Source organism: Pleurodeles waltl, chromosome 5, assembly GCF_031143425.1.
Source record: "Pleurodeles waltl isolate 20211129_DDA chromosome 5, aPleWal1.hap1.20221129, whole genome shotgun sequence".
Taxonomy (NCBI): Eukaryota; Metazoa; Chordata; class Amphibia; order Caudata; family Salamandridae; genus Pleurodeles; species Pleurodeles waltl.
The window spans coordinates 312,252,610-312,273,461 of NC_090444.1; positions in this window are offsets into that span (position 1 = coordinate 312,252,610).

Sequence of the window (20,852 nt, forward strand, 5' to 3'; positions counted from 1 at the left end):
CTCCTGGGCAGCTCGCCTGCTGCCGGACTTGTCGGGTGTGCTGCCCTTGCCACCCTTCCCTGCTGGTCTGTGGCCCTTTCCTCCCTTTGGCGGTGTGCCAGGTGGCACCCCACTCCCTGACGGTGCCAGGGTAGTGCTTTTGGAGCCTGCTGTCTTTGGCCTCTCGCGCGGGGCACTGGCTTTCTTGGCTTTTTTTTCAGGGGGTGGGCTGGCCGTCTCTTTACTCCTAGCCGAAGTAGCTGGCCTTGAAGGTGGTGGACTCCAAAATCCTTGGACTATTGTCTTTGTAGGTCCAGGTTTTGTGGTGGCTGAGGTGCTGATTGGAGTCTTATGAGATGGAGGGGGTGGGTCAGTTGTTGGAAAGAGGTCAAGGTTGGAAAGGAAAATCAATTTAGAAAGACAGGGACGGGTAGTTGTAGTGGGTATGGGAGTGGAGGAAGAGGATGTGGTTGTAGGAGAGTGAAGTCTGGTGTCTTCGGGTGCAGGTGCTTGTGCTGGAGGCTGTCGTGAGGTGGATGGCTGTTGGGTGGGTGACTGCCTGCGTTTGTGTGGTTTGGAAGAGGGGGTGACAGACACACTGGGAGAGGACACAGGGGACGTGTAAATGGTAGTGGGGTGGTGACTGCATGTGTGCGGAGTGTTCTGGTGGGTGTGCTGGTGATGGACGTAGTGGCTGAAGGTGTTGTGCATGCAAGTGTGAGTGGAGACATCACAGGGAGGGAGGAGGGAGACGAGGAGGAGGGGGACACAGAGGAGGCAGTGGCTGTTGCCATGTCTGCATGTGGATGTTGCTTGTGTGAATGCTTGTGTGATGTGTGGTGCTTATGTCTGGATGAGCTTCCCTTGGGTGTTGAGGTGTGTGCAGGCTGGTCTGTAGGTGTGTCTGGGATAGGCAGAGGTACAGGGGAGTGGGACTGGGTTGAGGAAGTTGGAGGAGGGAGGCAGGAGACAGGGACAATGGCTGCCGTCAGTGCTGAGGCCAGAGCGCTGAACGATCGCTGATGGGCAGCCTGACCCGAATGAATGCCCTCCAGGTATGCATTACTCCGGTGCACCTCCCTTTCTACACCCTGGATGGCATTCAAAAGGGTAGACTGCCCAACAATGAGCGTCCTCAGGAGGTCAATGACCTCCTCACTGAGGGCAGCAGGGGTAACTGGGGCAGGTCCTGAGGTGCCTGGGGCGAAGGAGATGCCCACCTTCCTGGGTGAGCGGGCACGGGGCGAAGGCTGAGGGGCTGCTGGGAGGGCGGAGCTGGTGCGCTGGGTGGCGGCTGTACCTGTTGTTGCGGTGGGCACGGATGTTGCCGCCACCACAAGGGAGCTCCCTTCCGAGGACGTGTCTGTGTCGCTGGTGTCACCACGTGTCCCTGCTGTGGAGCTCCCCTCGCCCTCCGTCTCACTGGTGAAATTCGAGTCAGTTGCATGGCCCTCCTTGGCCATGTGAGATGCAGCTCCCTCGCCCTCCGATGCCACTTCTCCTCCGCCTGAGGATGCTAATGCACACATGAACAGGAAGACCACCAAAAAAGGGGGGGGGGTGGAGAAACAAAGACATGTTGAGTGCATGCATTGGCGACACCGTTGGCGGAGAGGACAGACACAGAAGCCCCCTGCACTACACCGCGCACTTGGGGTACACTACTCAATCCGTGGTACATGGCCTACAAGCCTATGGACGACAACTCCACACATAGGTGACACAGGGCCATGAATAGCTGTACTAGGCAACCTACAGAGGTGGGGGGCGGGGGCACAGGGCCATGCCTAATGGAGGGGCCTAGCCTACAGAAATCGCCCTGGCCTAGGTATCCCCACAGCCCTCCTCCCCCACCCAGACACCTCCAATGTGCTCAAAATCAGCAGAATGTGCTTGTACTCACCCCCTTGTGTCTGCTGTGATGTCCTCACGCGACCATCCAAATCAGGGTAGGCCACCGCCAGGATCCGGGACATCAGGGGGATCAAGGTACGACTGGCACCCTTCCTACGTTGGGAGGCCATCCCCAGCAGAGCCTCCGCGGTCTTCCTGCTCCCGCGGCGGATGTCCTTCCACCTCTTCCGGCAGTGGGTGCCATGTCTGTTGTGCACCCCCAGGGTCCGGACGTCCTTGGCAATGTCACGCCAAATGTTGATTTTCTGATGGGCGCTGACCTATGTGACATGTACAGGGGGAGAAAATAAAAAATCATCACCTTCTGCATGCTCGATGTGAGTGGCCCCCCATCCCCACCCTTGCCATGTGGCACATGCTCTCATCTGTCGTTTGATGCATGCCTCATTCGCTCCCCTCCCCACCATCTTTCATTCACCCCACTCAACCCAGGCATTGGCCACAAAGCATGGTCCCAGTGTACTTACCTGTTGGTCTGGAGGACCGTAGAGTAGCGCATACTGGGGGAGGACCCCATCCACGAGTTTCTCCAATTCTTCAGAAGTGAAGGCAAGGGCCCTTTCCCCAGTCGCAGCAGCCATTGTCTCTTCCAGACCGAGGTCACAGCAGCACTTGCAGTATAGGTCCTCTCCTGTGGAGGATCAAGTATCGAGTGATTAAGCAGATAGAAAATGGCGGTCACGCCGCGGCGGTGCGTACCGCAGCGGGGCGTACCGTGACCGCCGGCGCACATCGTCATTGGCTCCTGAAACCCATAGGGTTCAATGTTAACCAATGCGGCTTTGCGCCGCGGTCTTCAACCGCCTACCGCCACGGTGTGCCATGCCAGCGCATTGACCTCACATCCCACTGTTGCACTTCACAGGTCAGGCAGCCGCCATTTCAAGGGTCCCCATATCTTAATTTCTACTGCGTCACACATGCCTAGGCCTTGCATCAACACTCATATAAGCCATTCGATGCATTGAGAATTGTGTACTGTGCAAGCTGTGGGAACGTACCTGTGGGTTGATTGACTCTGTGCTCCATGTTGTCCTTCCTAGGCACCGTCCGCTGGGACTTGCGAGGAGATGGAGGAATCTTCCCGTGTACAGACCGCTGGTGGACCTGTCGACAATGGAAGAAAGACATGTCATACTGACATACAGGCTTGACAGAGCCACTATACAGGAACTGTGTGCCCAGCTGGAGCCAGACCTGATGTCACCCATCCGCCAACCCACAGGGATCCCCCCTCTAGTGCAGGTTCTGTCAGTACTCCATTTTTTGGCAAGTGGGTCATTTCAAACAACAGTGGCCATTTCATCAGGGATGTCTCAGCCTATGTTTTCCAAGGTGTTGTCCAGAGTGTTGTCTGCCCTGCTGAAATACATGCGGAGCTACATTGTTTTCCCTGAGGTGGGCGAATTGGCTACAGTGAAGGGTGATTTCTATGTGCTTGGACATATTCCCAACATCATTGGTGCAATTGATGGGACACATGTTGCTTTGGTCCCCCCCAGCACGAGTGAACAGGTGTACAGGAACAGAAAAAGTTATCATTCCATGAATGTCCAGGTGGTCTGTTTGGCTGACCAGTACATCTCCCATGTAAATGCCAAGTTCCCTGGGTCAGTGCATGACGCGTACATCATGCGAAATAGCAGCATCCCTTACGTGATGGAACTACTTCAGAGACACCGTGTGTGGCTAATTGGTGACTCTGGTTACCCCAACCTGTCATGGCTACTGACCCAAGTGAGGAATCCCAGGACAAGGGCAGAGGAACGGTACAATGAGGCCCATGGGCGTACTAGGAGGGTGATCGAGCGGACCTTCGGCCTCCTGAAGGCCAGGTTTAGGTGCCTCCATATGACAGGTGGATCCCTAATGTACTCACCAAAGAAGGTGTGCCATATCATCGTGGCCTGCTGTATGCTTCACAACCTGGCTTTGCGACGCCAGGTGCCTTTCCTGCAGGAGGATGGTCTAGATGGTGGTGTTGTGGCAGCTGTGGAGCCTGCGGAGAGTGAAGAGGAGGAAGACGAAGAGGACGACACAGACAACAGGGACACAGTAATACAGCAGTATTTTCAATGACATACAGGTAAGAATCAACACCGGCATTTTACATTTACTTAAAGTCTCCTGCCTCTCTACTGTCTGAGTTTCCCCCCAGTGTATGTTAACTGAGTTGTGACTTTCCCTTCCAATTTCAGAGATGTGGGCCCCACTCCGTGACCTCTGCTTTGTTTCCCCATGGACTACAGCTGTGTGACAGTGGTATGTTGTCATCACAATGTAACTGGACATTTTGGCACGGTTCTGTGTAATACATTTGTTCAAAAATACAGGCAGACTCCAGATTATTTTTGTGCAATAAGTGTGTTTATTAAAGTGCTCAATTTTGGGTAATGGTTGCAATTCGGTGATGGGGGATGGTGGAGGAATGTCCATGGCAGAGTCCAGATTTTCAGTCTCACAGGTGCATTGTCCATATGCCTGTGGAAAGTGGAGCAGGGGCAGTTTAAGGTTGGACAGGGTGACAATGTGGGACAGTGGGATGACAATCAGGGGGTATCCTTTCCTGGCGGGGGTCTTGGCATCCTACTCTGTCTTCTTCCTAGATCTCAGGCACCGCTTGCGGGGTGGTTCTCCTTCTGCAGGGGGTGGGGTTCTGGTGGCCTGTTGTTCTTGTGTCGGGGCCTCCTGTCCACTAGCGCCGGCGGAGGTGGTAGCCTGTTCTTGGTCCATGCTAGTGACAGGGGCCCTTTGTGGTGCCACATGGTCCCGCAATGTGCTGACAATCTGATTGAGAGCCACAACGATGGTGCCCATTGCGGAACTGATGTTTCTGAGTTCTTCCCTGAACCCCATAAACTGTTCCTCCTGCAGTACCTGGATCTCCTGGAACCTGGCCAGGACCGTCGCCATCGTCTCCTGGGAATGGTGGTATGCTCCCATGATGGAGGATAGGGCCTCGTGGAGAGTGGGTTCCCTGGGCCTGTCCCCCCCCTGTCGCACAGTAGCCCTCCCAGTTCCCCTGTTTCCCTGGGCCTCTGTCCCCTGGACCGTGTGCCCACTACCACTGCCCCCAGGTCCCTGTTGTTGTTGGGGTGGTGGGTTAACCTGGGTGCCCTGAAGTGGTGGACACACCGCTGATTGACGTGTCCTGGAGACAGAGGCATGGGCCCGGTGGGTGCTGTGCTGGTGTTCCCAGAGGGGGGTAGGTCTGCTGTGGCCTGTGGCTGTCTGAGGGGAACCGACTGTCCCGAGGTCCCCGATGGGCCGGGATGGTCATCTGGGTCCAGGGAGATTGAGCTGCTGTCATCACTGTGGGCCTCTTCTGGGGGTGGAATGGACATTTCTGGACCCTCCTGGGCGGTGTCGTGGCGTTCAGGTCCTGCAGGGGTATAAGAGTATGGTTATTGCTTTTGTGTGTGCCATAGCGTGCAATGGGTGGGAGCCCGTGTACCCCAGTGCTGGCATTCCCTTGTGGGGGCTGTTTTGACAGTGGTTTGGGGGGGATGGGTATGTGCAGTGGGCATGCTTAGGTGATGGGTGTCCATGGTTTGTGGTCGCATGCAGGGCTTGGTGTTTGGATGGGTGGGTTGTGATGGTGAGACATTAGCAAGGAGGATGTGTGATGGGGGTGGGGGGAGGGTGGGGGTATGATTTGGCATGCCGGTGGGTGGGGGGGGGTGAAGTAGTTGAGATTAGACTTACCAGAGTCCATTCCTCCGCCTACTCCTGCGAGGCCCTCAGGATGCAGGATCGCCAAGACCTGTTCCTCCCATGTTGTAAATTCTGGGGGTTGAGGTGGGGGTCCGCCGCCAGTCTTCTGCACCGCGATGTTGTGTCTGGATACCATGGAACGCACCTTCCCCCGTAGGTCGTTCCACCGCTTCCTGATGTTGTCCCGATTTCATGGATGCTGACCCACAGCGTTGACCCTGTCCACTATTCTTTGCCATAGCTCCATCCTCCTGGCAATGGTGGTGTGCTGCACCTGTGTCCCGAAGAGCTGGGGCTCTACCCGAACTATTTCCTCCACCATGACCCTGAGTTCACCTTCTGAAAACCTGGGGTGTCTTTGGGGTGCCATGGGGTGGTGTGGATGAAGTGTGGGGTGGTGTTTGTGGTGATGAGTGTGGTGGTGTGTGGTGTTTTGTGCGTGGATGTTGTGTGGTTGATGGTGCAATGTGCCTGTGAATGCTCTGTACTAGCTGGTGGTGTCTCTCTCTGGCCTTAGTCAATAAATGGTGGTCGTAGGGGTTTGTGGGTGATGTGGGTGTGTGTTTTATATTGTGTTGGGTGTGTGGGAGTGGTGTTTGTATGTGTATCAGGTATGTGTATTTCAAAATGTCCAATGTGGTCGTGTTTTGTAGCTGTGTGTGTATTTTGACCACGGCGGTGTGTACCGCCAATGGAATACCGCGGTTGAAAAACCGCTGCGTGGATTTGTGGGTCGGAATGGAATGGGCGTATTTCTGTTGGCGTGACGGTGGAGGTTTGGTCATCGCCAGTTTTTCGCTGGCCGTTGGTGTGGCGGACTTTTGTGGATGGCGGCTTTTTGGCGGTTTGCCTGTTGCGGGTCAGAATGACCGTGGCGGTTTCCCGCGCCCGCGGCGGTGTTATGGCGGTCTTCTGACCGGCGGTAAGCGCCTTTTACCGCCGAGGTCAGAATGACCCCCAAAGTGTCTTAAGTCTTTAAAAAGCAAACAAAGTCTCTTTCAGGCACAAAGTATCTGGTTTGGAGTGGAAAATCTCCGCAGAGGGCCGCAGAGGAGGAGATGCGTGGAAAAATGGTGTGTGCGTCGGTTTTACACCCGTTCACATACGGACTTGCGCCGTTATTTTTCACGCGGGGAGATGTGCATCGTTCTGCGGGTAGAAAAATGGTGTGTGCGTCGGTTTCCCCCTTCACACACGAACTTGCATTGTATTTTTCACTCGGGGAAGACGTGCGTCATTTTCCGGCATGCGGCCGACTCCTTCATTGGTTCGCGGGATTACCAGATGTCCCAGGGTCTGTGCGTGGATTCCTCAGCTTGTTATCCGGCTGCGCGTCGTTCCGGGAGGCTGTGCGTGGAATTTTCTTTCTCACGGCAGGCATCGCGTCAATTTCCTCTCTGGAAGCCGGGCGCGTTGTCCATGCGAGGCCGTGCGTCGAAGTTCCGGTCGCCCCGTAGGCGTTGCGTCAGGCAGCGCCGGCGTGCAGCGATTTTCTCTCCGTGGAGCAAGCTGTGCGTTGAATTTTTCGGCACACGAGGAGTCCAAATGAAAAAGAGAATTCTTTTTGGTCCTGAGACTTCAGGGAACAGGAGGCAAGCTCTATCCAAGCCCTGGGAGAGCACTTTGGCAGCCAGACAAGAGTTCAGCAAGGCAGCAGGCCAACAGCAAGGCAGCAGTCCTTTGTAGAAAGCAGACAGGTGAGTCCTTTGAGCAGCCAGGCAGTTCTTCTTGGCAGGATGCAGGTTCTGGTTCAGGTTTCTTCTCCAGCAAGTGTCTGAGGTGGTAGGGCAGAGGCCCTGTTTTATACCCAAATGTGCCTTTGAAGTGGGGGAGACTTCAAAGAGTGGTTTAGAAGTGCACCAGGTCCCCTTTCAGTTCAATCCTGTCTGCCAGGGTCCCACTAGGGGGTGTGGCAGTCCTTTGTGTCAGAGCAGGCCCTCCACCCTCCCAGCCCAGGAAGACCCATTCAAAATGCAGATGTATGCAAGTAAGGGTGAGTACCCTGTGTTTGGGGGGTGTCTGAGTGAATGCACAAGGAGCTGTCAACTAAAACTAGCCAGACGTGGATCGTAAGACACAGAAGGATTTAAGTGCAGAGAAATGCTCCCTTTCTAAAAGTGGCATTTCTAAAATAGTAATATTAAATCCAACTTCACCAGTCAGCAGGATTTTGTGTTACCATTCTGGCCATACTAAATATGACCTTCCTACTCCCTTCAGATCAACAGCTGCCACTTCAACACTGTATGAGGGCAGCCCCAATGTTAGCCTAAGAAGGGAGCAGGCTTCACAGTAGTGTAAAAACGAATTTAAGAGTTTTACACTACCAGGGCATGTAAACTACACAGGTACATGTCCTGCCTTTTACCCACACAGCACCCTGCTCTAGGGGTTACCTAGGACACACATTAGAGGTGACTTATGTGTAGAAAAAGTGTGAGCTTTAGGCTTGGCAAGTACTTTTAAATGCCAAGTCGAAGTGGCAGTGAAACTGCACACACAGGCCTTGCCATGGCAGGCCTGGGACAAGGTAAAGGGGCTACTTGAATGGCTGGCACAACCAGTGCTGCAGGCCCACTAGTAGCATTTAATCTACAGGCCCTAGGCACATACAGTGCACATTACTAGGGACCTATAAGTGTATTAAATAGTCCAATTGGGTATGATCCAAAGTTACCATGTTTAAAGGGAGAGATCATATGCACTTTAGCACTGGTTAGCAGTGGTAAAGTGTGCAGAGTCTAAAAGCCAGCAAAAACAGAGTCCAAAAAGTGGAGGGAGGCAGGGAAAAAGTTAGGGGTGACCACCCTAAGGCATGTCAGGTCTAACACACACATATACTATAAAACACAAGCCATAATAAATCATGCTAGAGCAGCTCAATTTCATATTGTCAGCCTTCAATATATAAAAAACTGTTAACCCCCTCTCAATACCTATAAAAGTCCTTAAGAACAAAGATCACAAAGTGCACAACCTAGTATGACAGTTAACTCGGGAGCCTACCTCTGCAGTTATCCAGCTTTGAGCACAATCCTCAAAGAAATATAGACAGTCAACACAATTTCATCTAAGGCTAATGGGTACAAAAGGTGCAGTGTTTATCTGGAAGGGGATGATACAGGAGTTGTGATTAAAATGAAAAGAGCAACAAAAGACTAAAATAGCATTTGGCCTAAGAGCCTACCCAAGCAATTCTCTAGTCTTCATCACCAGCCACAGGAAGGTATACACAGTTGACACAATTTCATTAGAGGACAGAGACTCCTAAAGGTGCAGTGCTTCAGTGCAATGATGAAAGAAATGTTTTATCAGGAGGGGCTTGATAGTGTAGGATCTGCAGTTAGAATAGTGCAAAACTGTTATGTGCAAAATACTCTGTGCTGACTTCTGATATCATGGACAGTCATGGACAGGGTAAAAGATCATGTGTTCATTCATTACACTGAGGAAAAGGGGCTGGCCTTTGAAATAGCTTCAGCAGAAATGTGAGTAGGTTAAGGTGCTCTTAGTGTTGTACATTAAATACAAACAATGGTTGAATGCCCCTCTGGCACCCCTAAGTGGGTTAAGCTGCACATATGAAGAAACTGAAGGGGCCTCAGTTGCCATTAACCACCTCTTGTCTCCCCAATAAGTGTAACACATAGCCCTAAGTGTCTTTTCACCCACCAAAATTAGGAAGGTAGATGGATCTTCAAACAAACCTGCTTGCTCAAGGCCACAGCCAAATCCCTGGTTCATCTCAACCAGGAAAGCTATAATCATTGGGTCAAGGACAGACAATCTTTGATTAGCTTTCTGTTTAGTTATAGAGCCTCGTTGATCCAGATCCAACCCACAGCATTAGTGGGCATGTCCTTAGAGTGTTCTCAAAGTATGGTATCCCTAACGCCCTATGACAAATAAAAGTGGAAGTGCAAAGGGGTAGAGACAATAAGCAGCAGATAATGAGATGGGGCTGCCTGTATACCCCATACCCTACCCCATAGGATGCCATGCTAGTACATTTTGCCCAGTAAGTGATAAAGATGTGTGCAATCAGTATTTTACCCAATTTGGCTGCAAAGGCAAAAGGGGCATCAATACTGCTCTCTAGATAATTGTTTCTAACTTCCAACTGAGCCTTTACAGTTAAAGGTTACCCCTAGATAACTAAAGCTGCCCGTGTGTTTTAATGGCTTGGTGTGTAGCTTGAAGGTTGATTTCCATTTACTATTATATCTATAGGATATTACAAAGGTCTTCAAATCGGGCCCCTTCATGTAGAAGCAAAAGGGGTCCAATAGGCGCGGCTGAGCTACAGGTGATCAGCCAATGAGGACAGAGTCATCAGCATATAATGATGCTAGTATAGGATGCTGTCCAATCTGGGGCATCTTAAAACCAATTCCTTTCCAAATAGTTGATATAGAGAGAGAAGAGGAAAGGTGCAAGGACACATCCTTGCCTAACAGCCCTGCTTACACCAAATTTCTCAGAGCACATTCCACCCAGCCCAAACCTGGCTGCAGGTTTAGAATCACTATAGATTGCTTTAATGATGTTGATAATGGATCAGTCAGCATCCAGATCTACCATTATATCCCACGATTTAGTGCAAATACACAGTCAAAGGCACTAGAAAGATTCTTAAAACCCAAGAATAGGGAACCTCACTTATCAGCTGTAGACTTCCCCAGCAAGGTGGAAAGATTGAGACATTGGTCCTCAGTCCTCAGCCCTTTCTTGAACCCATACTGGATGTCCAAAAAAGTACCGGTCTCCTCAGCACACTCCTCAAGGCAAGAGAGCAAGACACAGGCCAATACCTTTACTGTGAAGTCCAGGAGAGAGATTGGGCTGTAACAGCTAGAATCCTCTCGACTTCCTTTCTTAAAAATCAGGACAATTAACTAGTCGGACCATGATGGAATTTTGGCAGAGAGACTTACCGCCCTAAAGATGGTAGTTAACAATGGGGCTGATGAATCAAGATTACTCTTAAAAAGATCTAAGGTGACCCAATCGAGGCAAGGGGCTTTCCCACTAGGGCTAGATCTTATAGCCTCCATCACTTCTTCCAGAAAGGGGCAGTGCTTGGAGAGAAAGTGTTCTGTTGCAGCAAAAGATGACTTTCTTACACCTCCCACTCCCTCACTTATGGAATAGAAACCCCCAAAAGAAAAGACACCCCCAAGAAAGGAGGCCCAATTATGACTGGATATAGCAATTTCAATCATGGATTTTTCAGAGTCTTTAAAAAATGATTGGTTTATAACACTTCAAAGGGCTCTCTGATCACTCTCGAAGATGGCTTCCTGTAGATCTTCTCAAGTCTTCAATTTAAGTAAACTTTTTCTGTCCACAATCGTCTGTTTATAGGCCTTCCTACAATATGCAACTTCAGGGGCTGACCTAGGTTTTTTTGTGAAGAGAGCTCATTATTTCTTCGTGGGTTCCATAGCATATTTCATTGAACCAGCCGCTTCTCTCCTCCGAACACCCATTTGTTGACCTACATAGTGTTCCAACCTAACTGCCTCAGATAGGGTAGTGTATGTACTCTTTATGTTAACCACTTTGGCTTCTGCATTTATACAGACATCGAATGAGGTGCAATATCCTTTAATCTGCTGAGGTAGAAATGTCTCAGTAATAACAAACTCCCATTTAATGCTAGTACCTTTTTTCTTTTGGACAGAGATATAGGTGACTCATTTGGTTGGACAAATTGCCACATGCCAGTTAGAAATAGCTAAAAATAGGCTTTGGGTGAGATGGGCACTCATAGCAAAGTTATATAGCAGATGGTCCCTTATCATATTGGCAAGTTGGCAGATGGTAGTATAAAATTCATACTTGCGCCCTCATCCTTATCTACAAAGTATTAGGGCACAAATGTTCATATTTCTATATTCATTGGAGAAGCTCATATTGAATTTTATCGTCTGGGGATTAATATTCATGCCAAATTTGTCATGAGAAAAATAAATCATGGAATTCCCATCTACATCTCTAAAACCGCAGGCATCCTGAAACATAGTGGTGCAAAGATGCACATTGAAATCACCCCCCCCCCGGCCACAACAAACCCGGCTCATTGCTTCCTTTTTCTTTAAGGGAGCTTTGACTAAATGTAGTCTCTATATGTCACGCATAGGCCATCCACAAAACAAGGCCAAGTACCTGGTAGAATGTTGTGTCAGCTTTGTAAGGAAATGGTTTAGCATCAATCATGGCCAATATGTATATTGTCAAATCCCCCTCCCCCAGGTCGACCCCAGGGAGATGGGTTAGCTATCACTTGGAATGTTTTAAAACCATTAATTTGTACAGGTGGTACAACCCAAGACTCCTGCATACAGACTACTACAAAAGAGAAAACAAAGTCAGCCACATCTGGTTCTCAATTTCCTTCCATATACTGCCACATTCCAGAACAGGAGTGACAATTTGGAAAACTTGCTGACGTTATTAGCATGATCCGACAATAGATCAAAGGATCATGGTTATTGGTTCAATACGCTACCTACTCTCCTTTGATTGGACCAACCTTAAATCAAATTCCTGGTCTCTCAAATTAAGAGGACTGTCCAGGACTTGCTGTAGAGAGCATAAAGCAGACATGCTACTCTTGGTTTCTTGTACCAAATCTGAAGTATTGCACAGAGTTAGAAAGAGTCCAGATGAGACATTTTTCCTTTCTCCAAGAGGTGGAGCCATGCTCCTGGATGCCTGCTGCCTGTTTCCCACAGGGATTTCATGCACAAGCAGTCCAGTTCATAATTTTCATTTGTGATCCTTCTCTGTAGACCTGCTGTATTTGAGAATTTACTTTATGGTGATGACCCCCTGTGTGCAGTCTGATAACTTTTAAGTTTTAAGGGTGCATGTAAATGCCTTTGAAAATCTGAGCTGATGGCTCTTCTGAAGTTACTACTGCCTGGAACGTTACGGTTGCTAATGCTTGGTGAAAGTGGGCTTAGGTAACAAGGTGGGAGCACTTGCAGCAGCTCAATGCCCCTATGAGAGGAATTTGTCTATACGATGCCAAACAAGGTTGGCTATCTCTGGGGAAGACAAAGTGGGTATAGTATTATCTCTCCCTCCCAGAGTAGAATTTGCCTTAAACTCAATTGCCTTCAGATGTGTTGTATTAATGTGTCTGTAAATCTCCAGTGTCCCAGGTAATGCTCCTATTTTAGATAAAGTGCTAGTCTTTGGATGCGTAATGTGGAATAAACTCTAGCTTTATAGTTGGAAAACCAAAAGTAGATGTACATTCCTGTCTTTGTACGTCTACTCTCCCAAATCTATTTTTATGATTTCTTGCTATATTTGTCATACTCTTACCTAAGGGAGGTTAAGACGATGATAAATTAGGCCATTGATGAACAACATATTGATTTGATGATACAATGTCAAAGGTAGGTTGATCTTGTTGGCAGCCAAATTCTGACCTTGCCGCTGGAATAGTTGACAGCTGCATAAGAAGTTGGATATGGAAGGGTATCAGCTCTTAATTCAATGTTGAAAGCATGTTGGGTTTTGACAGGCAATAATAGGGTTCTAACTCTTTAGAGTTAGTAAATCAAGAGCAGATAGTGACGGTGGATCTCTAACAGTGGTCTGATTGTTCTGTGGCTCTGTTTAACCACTACTTTTGCTGTCAGTATTTTTTCTGGCCTTGATGCGGTATTGCACTGAAAAATCAAATACATTTTTATTTCATTAGTATGCTTGAGACTCTGTTTATCGGTTAACGGAGGTAAGTCTGCATTGACCAAAGGAGCCTCATTGGCTGTGGAAATTAGCTGCAAAGGCTCTGCAATGGGATGCACATTGCTGTGGGTACGGCAATTATGTTTTACTTTCTGAAGCCGCTTTCATTCCCTTTTCATGAGTGGCTTCACAGTAACTGTCTGTTCTAGCTGCTCTGGCCTTCGCGTGTTAAGACTAGACATCTTAATGTAAGTGTTACATACACAGCAAGACACAGTGTTAACTGAAGGGTTCCTGCAGTACTTAGAGTGAGATTATGAGTGAATATTACCTTCTTGAGGCTTAGAGAGATGCACCCCTAAAATCACCCTCTTTCTTACTGCCAGTGCTAACAGTTGGAAGTTCAAGTGAAGAAAGGTGCTCAAGTGTTACTCCATGTCAGCATCGGAGCTGGTAAAAGATCAGGGAGCTCCAACAAGCAGTGGATGATCAGTGGTGCTTGTGGACAGAGAAAAGGACTGGCTGGGCTCCGGCTTGTTCTGTTGGCTTGGAACAGGAACGCACTGCTGTACTGGCAGTGATACCCATTACAGGATAGTGTCTAATGTTTGAAGTGTCCTTTCAAGAGAATCAATCGTACTTGTGAAAAGAGAAGCCTTCTATGAGACTAATGGATCTGAACTCTTGCTAATGAATTATTCAAGGCTGACAGCTTTGCATTTATTCCCACTACATGGGCAGCTCCAGCATTTAAAATATCCACCTGCATGTCAAGTTTATCAAATTGGTACTTCAGAGACACAGAATTGCCTCAAGGTTATTAAGAAAGGGTATACCAAAGATTCTCCCAGTTCACTAATGGAAGATTTGTTTAATGAGTTGTATTCTTCCCATAAAGACATATTATCAGAATGTACTAGAGAACCGATTCCATGAGTGCTGGAGTTCTCGTCTGCAAGAATATGGCTGGTCACACCACTAGCTTGACTAATATTTGAAAGTTCTTTAGTAAGCAAATTTAACTTAATTGGACTTAATGGGCTAGAAGAGGCTAATTGGCTGGCATACCTTCCTGTAGCATTGTTACAATCTGTCAGCCGATCAAATGGACTCTGAATTATCAACCTAGACCGCTGACATTCCTTGGAGAAGTTGATAATATTGTTAATGAATTTGACAATAAGGTTTGATAGATTGCTCATGTTGGAGTCTCCCAGAAGTCCATCTCTGCTTCCAATTAAGGAGAAAGGGAATGGTCAAAACAGTCTCCAAAAGTGATATGTTGCCATCCATGTGGTTAGTGTCTGATTCCTGGAACTGGGCAGAGATTGTTAAGCTTGTACAAGGGCCATCATAGGAAACAGTACCCTTCTGTCTACCTGCTGCTTCAATACCTTCACTGCCTAGGATACAATCTGCTCATTGAGAGGGAATCAAAGCCACCTTATTTCCACTCGGCTTGCTTGATTTTAAATAGTTTGTGCTCTTAGACTGCTTTAGTAGACAGAGGACAAGATTGAGATGGAGGTGAAGGGACAGGCAGGAATGGATACTGGTGTAATCAGGGTGTCTGCCAGATCGTCAGTGTAGGTAAAAAGATTTTTTTACCAAGCATTCTGTCACGTTTTCTGCCTTCCCCCTTTTTCTTGTTATAATGACCTGACCCCCTAGATCTTCCTGAACACGTTGTGCTTGAGGAGGTCAGAGGTTGAAGAACTGCTTGCTAAATTATGCACAATGATGTTTCACTTTCCACTGACAGTCCCCACAAGAAGGAGGCTGAAAACAACAATGAGCGAGATAGAGAGCAGAAATCTCAGTAAGGGCCAGATGTGCAGAGATGTCATTTTGCATTTCAGAAATAGCGACTCCATAGAAATTGCTATTTAAGAAATGGAAAACAATATGTATAAAAATACTGATTTCCTAATAGCGATTCCTACAAAGTAGGAATCTCCATTAGGAAACCGTAATTAAGAAATCCCATGCCATTTGTTACAATGGGCCGTTTTTGCATTTCCAAAATAGTTATTTCCTATTTTGGAACTGTAAAACCACGGATGGCTATGGACAAAAATCCCCCTATGATGCACCCCAAAAATAGTGGTGCACATGTAGAGCATACATATGCCCTAGGAGCATGTCTGTGTTCTGTTGTACTTTATATGGTTACTATCAACTTGGAGTCAATGGTAAATGCACTTCCTAATTGCCCAATATGCATTCAGGAAATGCTTTATACAACTGAATACGAATCGCAAATATGTAATCCCTGTTAACGATTTTCCAATTAGAGGATTGCATATTGCAATTTCTACTGGGTAGAAATCGTAATTTGCAATTTCCTAAAGGGCTTTGTACATCTCAAAAGCCCATTTAGCATTTCTTAACAGCCCAAAATAGTGATTTAAGAAATGCTAAATGACTTTGTTCATGTGGCCCAATGTGTCACAAGCCACACCTGAGCCTAAATTGGCCTTCTTCATGGTATCTCAAGATGAATCCAAACTCCACCCTGTGAAGGGGTACCTATAATAATACGTACAGCTACTGCTCTCTCCCCTTAACTCCGCTTCCTACTGGTCAAGGAGTCACCAGGAAAGGTGGCAGCAATCCAATGGCAGAACATAATAGCAAACAAGGCACAATCAAGATTGTGGGCCCTGAGAGTCCTAAACATTTTGATTGGCCTAGGCCCCCGAGGTTTGACAGGCTATGAGTTTGCAGGCATTTATTACATATATGGGTACCCACAGATGATTCTAACAGTTCCAGCAACACAGTAAGTTCTGAAGTGTTTTGCCAAGCTGGTAGTCAAGAAAGCTTTGAGGTTGAAGTTGGATTGTGGTTCGGACAATCCTGCCGGGGCAGCTGACTAGTGAGGAAGTGCAGAGATATAACTGAGAGTGGGGGAAAAACATGTATACCTGTTGCAGGCCCCTCCACAGGCACAAGCCATACTGACTGAATGCCAGCTGCCTCCGTACCACTTAGGGGATTTGCAGCCTAAGCAGGCCCCACTACTGTCCAGCCGTTCAATAGACATTCGAGCGCCAGAAGTACTAACACTCACCCGCTCCTGCCCTTGCAGGCAAGGCTGTGCAACTAATCTTCTGTGTCCATGTGGCAGGCCTCACCACTTCACATCTCTGCTGGGGCAACCAGTGAAGTCTGCATTACTCTATCTGGTGCCCACCAAGTCCTCTCAAGCTCTCCTCTCAAGTTCCTTGCGGCTTTGTAGCCAGCTGCGCTCCATCCAGCACTCAGCTTGCAGCTACAAGAGATGCAAGGTGTGCTGGAACACTCAGAAACTGGTCAGCCCTTTAAGTACCTGGCTTGTGCTCATGCTCATTCCGGCCAAGAACCACAAAATCATACTATTGCAAGTACAAACTTTTTTTTTCTGTTGTATTGTGTTTCCATGTCCCAGCTGACCCTAGACCCAAAAATTATAGCTATGCACATCACCGGAAAGTTAAAAATTCTAAGAAAAATCTTGATATCTCAATGTTGCATTTGGGGCCATTTCTGTTTCTGATGATTAGCATACGCAGCACAGATTGGAATTCCGAGGAAAATTCTTGATGTCTCCACATTGCATTAGGGGGTGTTTCTAAATGTGGGTGATTGGTCGAACCACACACACAGTGTATATTTTCTATCTGGAGAAGTGTGATGATGGTGAGTGGTAAGACATTTGTGGATTTCCACAAATTCTGTAACCTCCTCAGTCAGAAATGTAAGAAAACCAATAATTGTAGCTACATTTGATTTTTGGAGGCATTCTGGGAAAAAAAAGTTTGATTTACTTAAACCCCAATCGCCCTGAACACCCAAGGTAACTTGTGTTCAGATATGTCTAGTTTTGGTTGGTTTCCCAGAGTCATTACTGACCCTGGACTGAAAAACTTTAATCACCCACAAAACCTGAAATATTGAAATTCTGAGGAAAAATCTTGATGTCTCTATATTGCATTTGGGGGACTTTACTGTTGTAGATGATTGGCTCAGCCTTACAAGTGAGTACTGTTTTAGCAGGAGACTTGTGGAACACTGGGTGGTAGGATGTTTGGAAATCCCTCCAGATTCCAGAACTTTCCCTTTCAGAAATTTGAGAACATCATGCAATTTTAGCTAATGTTTGATGCGGGACATTTAGGTAAGAAAAGTGAAGGGATCAAGGTATGCCAAATACCTATTGTCTCCCCCATATATCTAGGGGCATATTTAGCCTGGTTTTGTGACATCCTTGCACCCCATATGGGGACTCAAGTGAGATGCAAAACCTAAGTCAGTTTTCTCCAGCCATGCAAGACAGCCTTGCATGGCCCTGAGTGGCTTGATAAATCTGGAGTAACGCTGCCTTGCGTTATTCTGTCCCAGGGAGGCATTCCATGGGTGAAGTACAGGTGTTCCCAAGCAGCCACCCATAAATTCAACTCATTCTCAGATTTGCCAACACTGGTAGACCTGGGAACGCATAACAATTGTGCAACGAGGAGAAATATCATTATTTTTCCACATTGTGTCCTCTTCCTAAGTGTGCTGCCTTCTGCAGTGCACATATGACGAGCATATTGCCTCCAAGGATTGCTTTGTGCAGGTAGGTGCCACTTCCTGGACAAAACAATCCTGCCTACAACACAGGCACACTTGCAACATGACACAAGGGTGTCTACATTCACGTTAGGCAGCCAAAAGTGAACCAGTGCTAGGAAATAACGATAATGTGCTATATAATGTTAAATACAGTGCCTAGTTGCCAGAAATGCCTGTGGTTGGTGGTTTTCCTTGGGTGCACAGCTGAACCACATCAGGAATAATTTCAAATTGCCAGAAAGATTGATTTTCCAAAGAAAATTTTAATATAGTCATGTTATCTTTTCTTTGGTGACTTGTTGCATCTGTTTATCCCAACCAGGGAGGGGTGGGTAACATGGAAGGTGGCTAATGCGCAGTCATGGATCAGGGTAGAGGAGGTTCTCATAATGTTTCAACAATAATCCTAATACCAGGCCCTCCTGCTACCTTTGCCTCATCTTGATTTGAGCTAACTCGTACCAGACAAATAAAGAGGAAATAGACAGAATTTAGCAAAATCAGTATATACATGCAGGTGCTCTCTGAGAGATCCCCTCTCAGGAAAATCACATGCTCTGCTACTTTTCAGGTGGCCAGAAAAGGTAGGTGCAAAAAAACCTGTATAGTCTCTGCAATCTCAAGGGTTAAAACATCACTTTTTTAGAATTATGGCACCTAAGAATGCAGTCTCGCAAGATGATTTCACACTAACAGAGACAACACTAAGTCAGGAAAGGGAAGAGGCTAGTCTCACATGTGGTTAACTCATCCTCTATAGACAGGTCTGGATTTGAAGGCCAACTATCTATCGACGACTGGCCCGCCCCTACATTGGGAGGCCTAGAGAGGAGATACCAATTAGAATTAAGATCTCTCACAAAAAGTTGTGCTACATCCCCCCTCAACAAGCACGCATTCTGCACTGCTTCTTAGGGGGACAGAAAAAGTAGGCAAAAACTAACCCATGTAGACAATGCAACCTCAAGGGTTACCTTCCTCACTTAATTTCTTGTTTAGAAATATAGCTCAGAAGAATAAAGTCTCCTGAGATATTCCCACACTTGTAGAGATAACACTAGGTTAAGAAAAGGAAGAGGCTCAAACCGGCCCCAAGAACTACACAAAAGTGGAACACCATGGAGTGAACATGCAGATAACATCAGGGTACATAGATTTTGGTAATAATGCATTTGATGGTGCATAAAAACACACTCTCCAGAGATGATTCCACACATACAAACACAGCCGTATGACAGAAAAGGGAGGAAGCCCAACCTGCCTGTGACAACTACAATGCACACCCTGGGGTGAGCATGCATATAGCATAAGGCTACAGAGACGCTGGTAGTGATAGAAGTAATGCTATGGTGGCTTCCCTGAAGGACAACCCCAGTTCTATACCTTATCCAGGCATTTTAACAAATAACACATTTGATGTGGTTGCTGGTTTTTGGAGGGAATTATGACTGAGTGAAAAGTCCCTGAGCAACCTACGGATTCTACAAACCAAGATAAAATTGTGGGCACCATAACAAAAGAATCTCACATGTCCGTTAATGTATACACTCTTGAGCACATACTTCTAGGCCTCTGTTCCAAGATCCAGAAGAGATTTCAGATATCCAAATCAAATTAAGCAAATTCTTGGGGTCTGCCAATCTGTGAAAGCAATATTAGATGAAGTCACACAGAAAACTATGACCCTGAAAATAAGTATGATTGATTAGACTCATAAACCTTTTTTAAGACAAGACAGTGGCACTTAAACAACAAAATCCGAACCCCAAACAAGGCAAGAATGGAAAATGATTTCTGATGTAATAAGTTGGAATCTTGAATGTAGTAATTTATAGGACTTTGTGATGAGCCTTCTTAGAGAGGAAATCCTCAAATATAGACATGGGATAGTAAATTCAGAGAATCCACAGAGATCTCTATAGATTAACAGGCTGGAAAAAAAATCGTGATGAACCTGCTGTCATACACTGCTAACAAGAACATTCTGGGACTAACACTAAAAGTCAAAACCTTAGCTGAAAAGGACTGTTTATATGTCATTACATCAGATGTATGTCAGACTACAGAATGGCGGCAGTGGGAATCTGGCCTGAGAATAGGGGAACTACAGACATTAAGTGCAAAAGTGCAGTCACGATTTCTAGCTATGCTCAGAGTTATGTGAAAAAACAAAATGCAAACAAAAAGGTGAGCTATTCCCCTAAAAGCTAAAGGAAGGGATAGTGAAAAGGGAAGGCTACATTTGTGTTTAGTATAACAGCATAATGGCATAATTGATTAATAGGATAAGGGGAAGAGAGAAGTTGAATTGATATTTGTAAAGACAGTCTGATCCTGAACGTCAATTCACCAAAATGTCAGAGGTAGCAGAAGTGATATCACACGCCATTTAATCTTTAATTACACTTGCATGCTCATGCATGCACACACATTTACACTTGCAGATGCTCGCTCTCACTTAAACACATTCCCATCCGCAAGCATTCACACACATTTTTACTAAACTCAGCTGCCAGGGAGTGTCATATCCCAGCAAATTTTAATTCATTTTTATCACATTAATAGTGAATAATTAAGTATTATTCAATATTAGTGAAATGAAAATATTGACAGGAAACAAGGAAAGTGGAGCTGTCCTTGTGTTCCTGGAATTGATTTTCCCCCCTCTGAGGCTAGGGGGCACAAAGGCAATGTCAGGGGTTACCAGGATCACTCCAGCGGTTGCCTGATATTGACCCCTGCCAACCCCTGAAGGACATTCATGGGTGTGATTTATGTCCTTCATTGTCTTGTTTGCTTGTAGGTATTACATTTGTTCAAAATATTACTTTAATTTTTTTTTAAGGAAAAGATTCTAATAGGCAAAAATGTATATGCTGCTTATGTTCGGGAAGGTTCCCACTGGGTGGGTACATAGTGGAAAAATAAAATGTGCATGCATC